Source organism: Mizuhopecten yessoensis, unplaced genomic scaffold (assembly GCF_002113885.1).
Source record: "Mizuhopecten yessoensis strain PY_sf001 unplaced genomic scaffold, ASM211388v2 scaffold8275, whole genome shotgun sequence".
Classification (NCBI taxonomy): domain Eukaryota; kingdom Metazoa; phylum Mollusca; class Bivalvia; order Pectinida; family Pectinidae; genus Mizuhopecten; species Mizuhopecten yessoensis.
In genome coordinates, this window is record NW_018407466.1 from 75,890 (window position 1) to 86,244 (window position 10,355).

The 10,355-nt window shown below is 32.3% G+C and overlaps 1 long non-coding RNA gene across 1 annotated transcript; it reads right to left on the reverse strand.

Moving 5' to 3' along the window:
- Positions 1-1,047: 1,047 nt before the first annotated feature.
- Positions 1,048-7,828, reverse strand: LOC110455553. The gene is made up of 3 exons (XR_002463460.1): positions 7,728-7,828; positions 5,692-5,720; positions 1,048-1,159 (listed from the first exon to the last, which is right to left on the reverse strand). It is a non-coding gene; the product is annotated as an uncharacterized LOC110455553 (long non-coding RNA).
- Positions 7,829-10,355: the final 2,527 nt, after the last annotated feature.

Consider the following 10,355-nt stretch of genomic DNA (forward strand, 5'->3'; position numbering starts at 1 on the left):
TATAAACGAACAGTGTAAAGTGTAGTGACAACATATAACGAACAGTGTAAAGTGTAGTGACAATATATATTGTACAGTGTAAAGTGTAGTGACAACATATAACGAACAGTGCAAAGTGTAGTGACAGCATATAACGAACAGTGTAAAGTGTAGTGACAACATATAACGAACAGTGTAAAGTGTAATGACAATATATAAACGAACAGTGTAAAGTGTAATGCCAATATATACCGTACAGTGTAAAGAGTAGTGACAATATATAACGATCAGTGTAAAGTGTAGTGACAATATATAACGAACAGTGTAAAGTGAAGTGACAACATATAACGAACAGTGTAAAGTGTAGTGACAACATATAACGAACAGTGTAAAGTGAAGTGACAACATATAACGAACAGTGTAAAGTGTAGTGACAACATATAACGAACAGTGTAAAGTGAAGTGACAATATATATTGTACAGTGTAAAGTGTAGTGAGAACATATAACGAACAGTGTAAAGTGTAGTGACAACATAAAACGAACAGTGTAAAGAGTAGTGACAATATATATTGTACAGTGTTAAGTGTAATGACAATATATAACATACAGTGTAAAGTGAAGTGACAACATATATTTTACAGTGTAAAGTGTAATGCCACTATATACCGTACAGTGTAAAGTGTAGTGACAACATATAACGTACAGTGTAAAGTGCAATGACAATATATACCGTACAGTGTAAAGTGTAATGCCAATATATACCGTACAGTGTAAAGTGTAGTGACAATATATAACATATAGTGTAAAGTGAAGTGACAACATATATTGTACAGTGTAAAGTGAAGTGACAATATATAACATACAGTGTAAAGTGTAGTGACAATATATACCAAACTGTCTAAAGTGTAGTGACAATATATACCGTAATATATAGTAGTGTAAAGTGTAGTGACAATATAGATACAGAACTTATAAAAAGTATTTTTTTATTCGTTGAATGAAATCACATAAAATGTTTTTAAATTCCACCTCTGGATATATCACTTGTGTGACAAAATATCGATATCTCAATTGAATCTTCGGTCATTGTCTAACAGGTTCTTCAAAGTGTAGTTACGTAAATGCCTTAGTGCAAGTACCAAAAGATGTTCCAAAACAGCCTTGAATTCTTCCTGCATCTGAAGAGATAATCAGCGGTGGTGAATGCAATTATTCTGATTAGACACTGAATGTAAATTAATAGAAACTTATCAAATATAGCGATATTTTTCACGACATACTCATGAAATCTATCACTTCAACGCTCCACCATAATCATTGTATCTATCAACTTCCAAATAACACGTTAATTAATATTAAAATTCAAATAAACAGCGTATTCATTTTGTTACTACCATGCAACATCAACCATGTTACTTCTTGTATACAACACGTACAATGTTACTTCTACTATATAACACGAACAATGTTACTTCTACTATATAACACGTACAATGCTACTTCTAGTATACAACACGTACATTGATACTTCTAGTATATAACACGTACATTGTTACTTCTAGTGTATAACACGTACAATGTTACTTCTAGTATATAACACGTACATTGTTACTTCAAGTATACAATACGTACATTGTTACTTCTACTATATAACACGTACATTGTTACTTCTAGTATACAACACGGACATTGTTATTCTAGTATACAACACGTACAATGTTACTTCTAGTATATAACACGTACATTGTTATTTCTAGTACATAACACGTACATTGTTACTTCTAGTACACAACACGTACATTGTTACTTCTAGTACACAACACGTACATTGTTACTTCTAGTATATAACACGAACATTGTTATTTCCAGTATACAACATGTACATTGTTACTTCTACTATATAACACGTACATTGTTATTCTAGTATACAACACGCATATTGTTACTTCTAGTATATAACACGTACATTGTTATTTCTAGTATATAACACGTACATTGTTACTTCTAGTATACAACACGTACATTGTTACTTCTAGTATATAACACGTACATTGTTATTTCTAGTATATAACACGTACATTGTTACTTCTAGTATACAACACGTACATTGTTACTTCTAGTATATAACACGTACATTGTTATTTCTAGTATATAACACATACATTGTTACTTCTAGTATACAACACGTACATTGTTACTTCTAGTATATAACACGTACATTGTTACTTCTAGTATACAACACGTACATTGTTACTTCTAGTATATAACACGTACATTGTTATTTCTAGTATATAACACATACATTGTTACTTCTAGTATACAACACGTACATTGTTACTTCTAGTATATAACACGTACATTGTTACTTCTAGTATACAACACGTACATTGTTACTTCTAGTATACAACACGTACATTGTTATTCTAGTATACAACACGTACAATGTTACTTGTAGTATATAACACGTACATTGTTAATTCTAGTATATAACACGTACATTGCTACTTCTAGTATACAACACGTACATTGTTACTTCTAGTATATAACACGTACATTGTTATTTCTAGTATATAACACGTACATTGTTACTTCTAGTATACAACACGTACATTGTTACTTCTAGTATATAACACGTACATTGTTACTTCTAGTATACAACACGTACATTGTTACTTCTAGTATATAACACGTACATTGTTATTTCTAGTATATAACACGTACATTGTTACTTCTAGTATACAACACGTACATTGTTACTTCTAGTATATAACACGTACATTGTTACTTCTAGTATACAACACGTACATTGTTACTTCTAGTATATAACACGTACATTGTTACTTCTAGTATACAACACGTACATTGTTACTTCTAGTATATAACACGTACATTGTTACTTCTAGTATACAACACGTACATTGTTACTTCTAGTATATAACACGTACATTGTTATTTCTAGTATATAACACGTACATTGTTACTTCTAGTATACAACACGTACATTGTTACTTCTAGTATATAACACGTACATTGTTATTCTAGTATACAACACGTACAATGTTACTTGTAGTATATAACACGTACATTGTTAATTCTAGTATATAACACGTACATTGCTACTTCTAGTATACAACACGTACATTGTTACTTCTAGTATATAACACGTACATTGTTATTTCTAGTATACAACACATACATTGTTACTTCTAGTATATAACACGTACATTGTTACTTCTAGTATACAACACGTACATTGTTACTTCTAGTATATAACACGTACATTGTTACTTCTAGTATACAACACGTACATTGTTACTTCTAGTATATAACACGTACATTGTTACTTCTAGTATACAACACGTACATTGTTACTTCTAGTATATAACACGTACATTGTTACTTCTAGTATACAACACGTACATTGTTACTTCTAGTATATAACACGTACATTGTTATTTCTAGTATATAACACGTACATTGTTACTTCTAGTATACAACACGTACATTGTTACTTCTAGTATATAACACGTACATTGTTACTTCTAGTATACAACACGTACATTGTTACTTCTAGTATATAACACGTACATTGTTATTTCTAGTATACAACACGTACATTGTTACTTCTAGTATATAACACGTACATTGTTACTCTAGTATACAACACGTACAATGTTACTTGTAGTATATAACACGTACATTGTTAATTCTAGTATATAACACGTACATTGCTACTTCTAGTATACAACACGTACATTGTTACTTCTAGTATATAACACGTACATTGTTACTTCTAGTATATAACACGTACATTGTTACTTCTAGTATATAACACGTACATTGTTACTTCAAGTATACAACATGTACATTGTTACTTCTAGTATATAACGCGTACAATGTTACTTCTAGTATATAACACGTACATTGTTACTTCTAGTACACAACACGTACATTGTTACTTCTAGTATAGAAACGTACAATGTTACTTCTATAATATAACACGTACAATGTTACTTCTATTATATAACACGTACATTGTTATTTCTAGTATATAACACATACATTGTTACTTCTAGTATACAACACGTTCATTGTTACTTCTAGTATATAACACGTCCATTGTTACTTCTAGTATACAACACGTTCATTGTTACTTCTAGTATATAACACGTACAATGTTACTTCTAGTATAAAACACGTACATTGTTACTTCTAGTATACAACACGTTCATTGTTACTTCTAGTATGCAACACGTACATTGTTACTTCTAGTATATACTACGCACATTGTTACTTCTAGTATACAACACGTTCATTGTTACTTCTAGTATATAACACGTCCATTGTTACTTCTAGTATACAACACGTACATTGTTACTTGTAGTATATAACACGTACATTGTTATTCTAGTACTCAACACGTACATTGTAACTTCTATTATATAACACGTACATTGTTATTCTAGTATAAAACACGTACATTGTTACTTCTAGTACACAAAACGTACATTGTTATTCTAGTATACAACACGTACATTGTTATTCTAGTATATAACACGTACATTGTTATTATACTATATAACACGTACATTGTTATTCTAGTACACAACACGTACATTGTAACTTCTATTATATAACACGTACATTGTTATTCTAGTATATAACACGAACATTGTTATTCTAGTACACAACACGTACAATGTTACTTCTATTATATAACACGTACATTGTTATTCTAGTATACATCACGTACATTGTTACTTCTAGTATATAACAAGTACATTGTTACTTCTAGTATATAACACGTACATTGTTACTTCTAGTATATAACAAGTACATTGTTACTTCTAGTACACAACACGTGCAATGTTACTTCTATTATATAACGCGTACATTGTTATTCTAGTATATAACACGAACATTGTTATTCTAGTACACAACACGTGCAATGTTACTTCTATTATATAACGCGTACATTGTTATTCTAGTATATAACACGTACATTGTTATTCTAGTACACAACACGTACATTGTTATTCTAGTATACAACACGTACATTGTTACTTCTAGTATATAACACGTACATTGTTACTTCTATCATGTAACAGTGTCAAATACTTTTAATGTGAACTCCTGGTCACTGAGTTTGATCGATCTAGTAAAGATAATATAGTATGCTGTATCTCTATTGATAAAGAGGTATAATGTAATGCACGCTGCCCGTATACAGCTTATTGTTGTTTACAATCAAAAACTTAATAATCGAACAAATAATAGATGTATAAGTGGCCTACAGAACAATAATATGATGTTATATACGTGCATTTAACTTATGTGTAATGCTATTAGTGTGTGACTTAATTTTATGGCCTGAGAGAGCTGAGGATGTCGCACTCCAGTTACCTGTGGACAGGTGGGTTGGCCGCAGGTGTGATAAGCACGCACGAAGCGGACGGAATCCTATTTCAGATTTATTTCTTTTTGATATATGTATACAATAAAAGACAGAAAAACTAGTGATATAAATAAAAGTGAAGCTGAAGAGCGGGGATGTGATGCTGGACGAGGTGGTCCACAGCTAGGTAATTGTCATACCAGCCGGCAGGTATCTGTGCGGGTTGGAGTATTGATTTTCTCCTCAGGTCTAAAGATTACAAAAATCCGTTTACAGAACAAGCTGATAACATGAAAATGTGTCAAAATTTCTTACACGTATTGATCTGCTCCGGCTCGATATTTCTGCAAATAAATAATAAATAAATGAAATGTGAAAATACTGGATCAATGACGGAGGCGATCGGGAGAGATACATAATTACCGGAATGGTGGCCGGACCAGTGAGTCCAGCGGCTGAGGACAATGTAAATTTCAAATTAAGCACACAGCGATAATTCTCGATAAATGATTTCACAAAGAACCTATCTGAATAGGAGCTTCACACATCTGATTGGTTTTACGAGTAAATCTCGTAGTCAACGCTCTAGTGGACGTATTTTGTAGTGTTTACAATTAATCAAAGTATAAATATTCGATATTATATTTTTGACAGAAAATATTCCATACACAAAAATAGATGTAATTAGAAAAGGTTACACGTATTGAAGCTAAAATCAATAAATCAAAATGTAAATTTATTCCATACACTAATATAGATATCCTCAGAAATAGTAACATATATTGTAGTTAACTGTTTGAATTATATCTTATAATAATAAAAAAATGGGTAAAAGATTAGCATGGTATAAAAGACTGATATATTATGACACATTAGATTTCAAACATAAGCTTACTTTAAATGTACAGATTGAAACAGTTCGAACAATGGTGATTTGGTATATTGTCCACATCTACGTAATGACTGACTTTTATACTTAAATATAATTAAGATTTGATGTAAACTTATTTACAATATTCAGACCAAAGAACTCTTGTTCTCGACTTTGTCTTCACAAAAGGCTTTTAATAGTACGAGTGTAGAGGGGAGTTTTGTCGCAGGATTAAAATCTTAACTCCAAAGTCAGCAAGTTAACTTTGGCACCGTTCCTAGGTTTACGTTTCCTTTTAAGCTAGTTTTTAATAGAATTTTTTAATTAGTTTAATATTTCACATGGTTGAAACTCGGTGTGTGGTAATCAAGTTCTTTCAAATATCAATTGGATCAAATAAATTTAAATAAACTTTTAAATAAACTTTCACTAAATTTAATCTTCAGAATAGGTTTTCTATCAAGAAAGGTAAACAGTCCAGCCCTAAATATGCCGCGGTCTGACTCTAATGCTAATCGGATCGGAAAGTATATATCTTAGGGCCAAACTAAAATTAAAATGCTTTAAAAGATACGGTTCACATGTTTCCGTCTATCAAACATTTCAATCTGAAATTCGTTCCAGATATTTACACCTTGATCTGATTGTGACCCCTTAATAATGGCACCTCAAAAATTTCACTCGGACTTATGAATATTAAAAACTACATTTTATGGTATTTACGCTAAAATGTGTTTTTTTAAATAAACGTATACCTGAAAGCACAAAGGCCACGGACAGATGCCAAACGGAAACCGTAAACCACAGCCACTGACAGAAGGCCACATGAAATATCTGGGCAGAAATAAAGTTTATGTGTTTATAATTCAACGACCATCCCATAAATTCACTGCCCTATATTCGTTTTATTTTTTTATTTTTTTTTATGAAGAGGGGTTGTTTACTTCAAAGCGTCGTATTATATCGTGGAGTTGTTTACCCCGCGACGTTGTGTTGAGTCGACATCGGCTTTACAGCTTTTTATTTAATCCGTTTATTTGCCTCAAAACATGGATTTGAAAGTTGATTTTTCTTTCCTTAGGTAGGGGATTAAAGTAAAATATTGGATAATTAGCTCACCCCTGATCCCCACATATCACTGACTTTGTAAGCCTTTCAGGAAGGTTATCGCCAGCTATTTAAACCCACCCAGTCACAACGATTTAATTTTCAAATAAAAATCCATTTTAATAGCTAAATGGGTTTAAGGTTGAGCGGTTACGTAACCTCTGGTCTATTATTACACTGGGTGCTGAAAGAATGTGTAAAATTGAACCTATTGTTGTAATAAAAACAGCTTGAAACATGCTTGTTTTGTTAACAGCTGGTATCACCTATTACAACAATAGCTGTACACCGGGTCGGCCCGCTCAACAGGTAAATAATTCAGCCAAATTTTATATTTCACGTGATTTTGTGAAGAAAAAAAGAAGTTAATTACCGTCATGGAGTCACGTAGTTAAGAACTGACCGTAATGGCGCTGTGGAACAAAGCAGTTTACTATTGATTAGAGACGTCATCGATTCCTCTACTCAGGAAAATGGAACTTGTGATAACCAAAATGTCTGTTAACAGATGGTTGGGTTTAGCTCGAAGTTAGTGGTCAGGGTTCTACAGACAATGGGCTCGTTAGGACAAAGGGCGGTGGCCCTCCGAGGGGGCGGGGTCACTGTTTAAACACCTGGTCTGTATAAATAAATAACACATATAAATAACATAAATAAGTAAATAAATTAATATACAAACACTAATTACATCCTTTACACGATGCTCCCGGTGGAAGGCGAGACTCTAAAACACGCTGCATTTAACACAATATTTTATCGAAAAAAAGCAAATGAAAAAAAAGAAATCACTGGATACGTTATTTATAAATTTAAAAATCAAAACAAATTTTCTTCTGTTTTAAAACAAAAGTGTCGTTTTAAGATAAACAAAAAATATATATTCAAGCAAAACAATAACTTATATATATATTGATGAAATGAGTATTTATTTCCCAATAAGTCGAATATTTAAATACATAAGCATGCCTGTTGATTAATGCTAAGCTTTGTTGATGATATTTGTCTTTCTTTCCTGTATGAAATAACAATCAAATGACAACTTACTTTAATTGATATTAATTGTTTTAGGATGAGTGGTTTTTTTCAAATTGGTCAAGATTTGATGAATTGCCTGCGTAGATTTTTGTTTTTGTCAAAGGTCAGAAAAAGGTCAGAAAAAGGTCTCACAAAAGAAGATTTTCCGGTTTGTGTTTGTCCGTATAATGTGATGGACATACGAACTTGGGATGGGTAGGGAAATCGTCCATAGTTTTGACAAGTCTTACTCTATAGTAAAATGTGTCATCCACTTCATCACGTTGTCCTAGCCCTAGATCAGCCTGAGGGGCCTAAAAAAAGAAAAATTACCTCACCACTATGTCCGGGCTACTTTTAATGAGAGCCCAACATGGTTAAACTAGACATCCAGCCAATCAAGCCTACGTGTCCGCAGGAAACCTTCAAATTTGACCAGATGAGTTATGACCTCTGTATGTGAAGTCTCCCCGGGTCATCCTATGTCCATTCGTCCAGTCACTACTAAATCTTCACTTCAACTCCCGCTCAAATTTCAATTTATTTTCTGATGACAGTCAACAGTATAAGAGAAAGCCCTTGGCAACTATTTCTCTAAACTTCCAAATATCTCAGCATAGTGTCACTTGTACATCAATGTCAAGTTTTTAATTCACCTGTCATCCTAAAATTTATTGAATTAATTAAAATATGAAACTGATACATATACATGTCAAGATTAAGTTATATTTCGTGTTAATGCGAGATAGTTTTGAATTATTAAAATATTTTCATCTTTCATAAAGTGCTGTAAATCTGCCAGAAACTTGGACATTAGTGATCTATGCGCGGTAGGCACTATCACTGACAAGGAAAACATACCCCCTCCTCATATTAAAGTTCTTATAAAACCTACCTTTAATTTCCATAATTCAGAAACAGTGCAAATACATAATAATTGTATAAAATAATTAAAAACCCCAATTAAAGCTAGGACACCCAGATCGTGATGGAGGTATAGGCTAGTAACAGTGGATAACGATAGCAGAATTAAAATGTGTAGCAGTAATGTGAAGAATTCTCCATCAATTATACAAATAGTTATAAATTCAAGCGAGTAATATAAGTTGAAATGAATTGTTTCATAATTGTTGTAAAATAAATGAAGTTCAGATATATATTTATATAAATTCAAGAACATCATCAGAATATTTCATAACCATTTCTCAATACAGTTTTTTTTCTTATAAGGGCTATAAAGATGTGCATAACAGCGAAAGGAGCTATCTAAATCTAAACTTGCGTTGCGCTTTAGCAGACAACCATTGCAAATTCAGTCGGGTTACAATTAAGTTTAAGTCGGGCAGCGGTATTTCTTTTTTTCGAAAATCAATCGCATTCCTCAATAAATTGTGTTTATATGTTTCGTATCAAGTTAATGAATGTTGATCCGAAAGTTGAAGATATGAACTAGCTGTCAAGTTGTTCTGTTTCTGATAAATACTGTTAGCGCAATTCGTATGATCCCTGTGTATATGTATACACTTCAATCTATGCAGTCACATCATCAATAACGATTTGTCACTTAATGACCATGTCCAGGGTACCGGGCCGGTCACTACTAAAGCACTAACCCATTGATGGGGGTGACGGTGTGGTGATCATGTATAGCTGGTATTTCTCGGCTAGTTTGAGGCCAATTCAGGAAACGTCATAAATTTTCTTCTTTCGTAACTTGTTAGTCCGATATGAATTACCTGTGGTCATTTAAATGTATATACATATACAGTAAAACCTCGATATAATGCCACTCGACAGTCGTAACATTGGCCATCTTCTTTACTGATTTTGTTTCAATTTCCCATTTTCCTTTATTTGTGAACGATTCACTTGCATGCCTCCCTCAATATATCACCAAAGTTATTTACATCGCCATATTTGGCTGAACAATTGGTGGCAATATCAGGAGAAATTACCGTATATAAATATAAACATGTTCTAATAATGT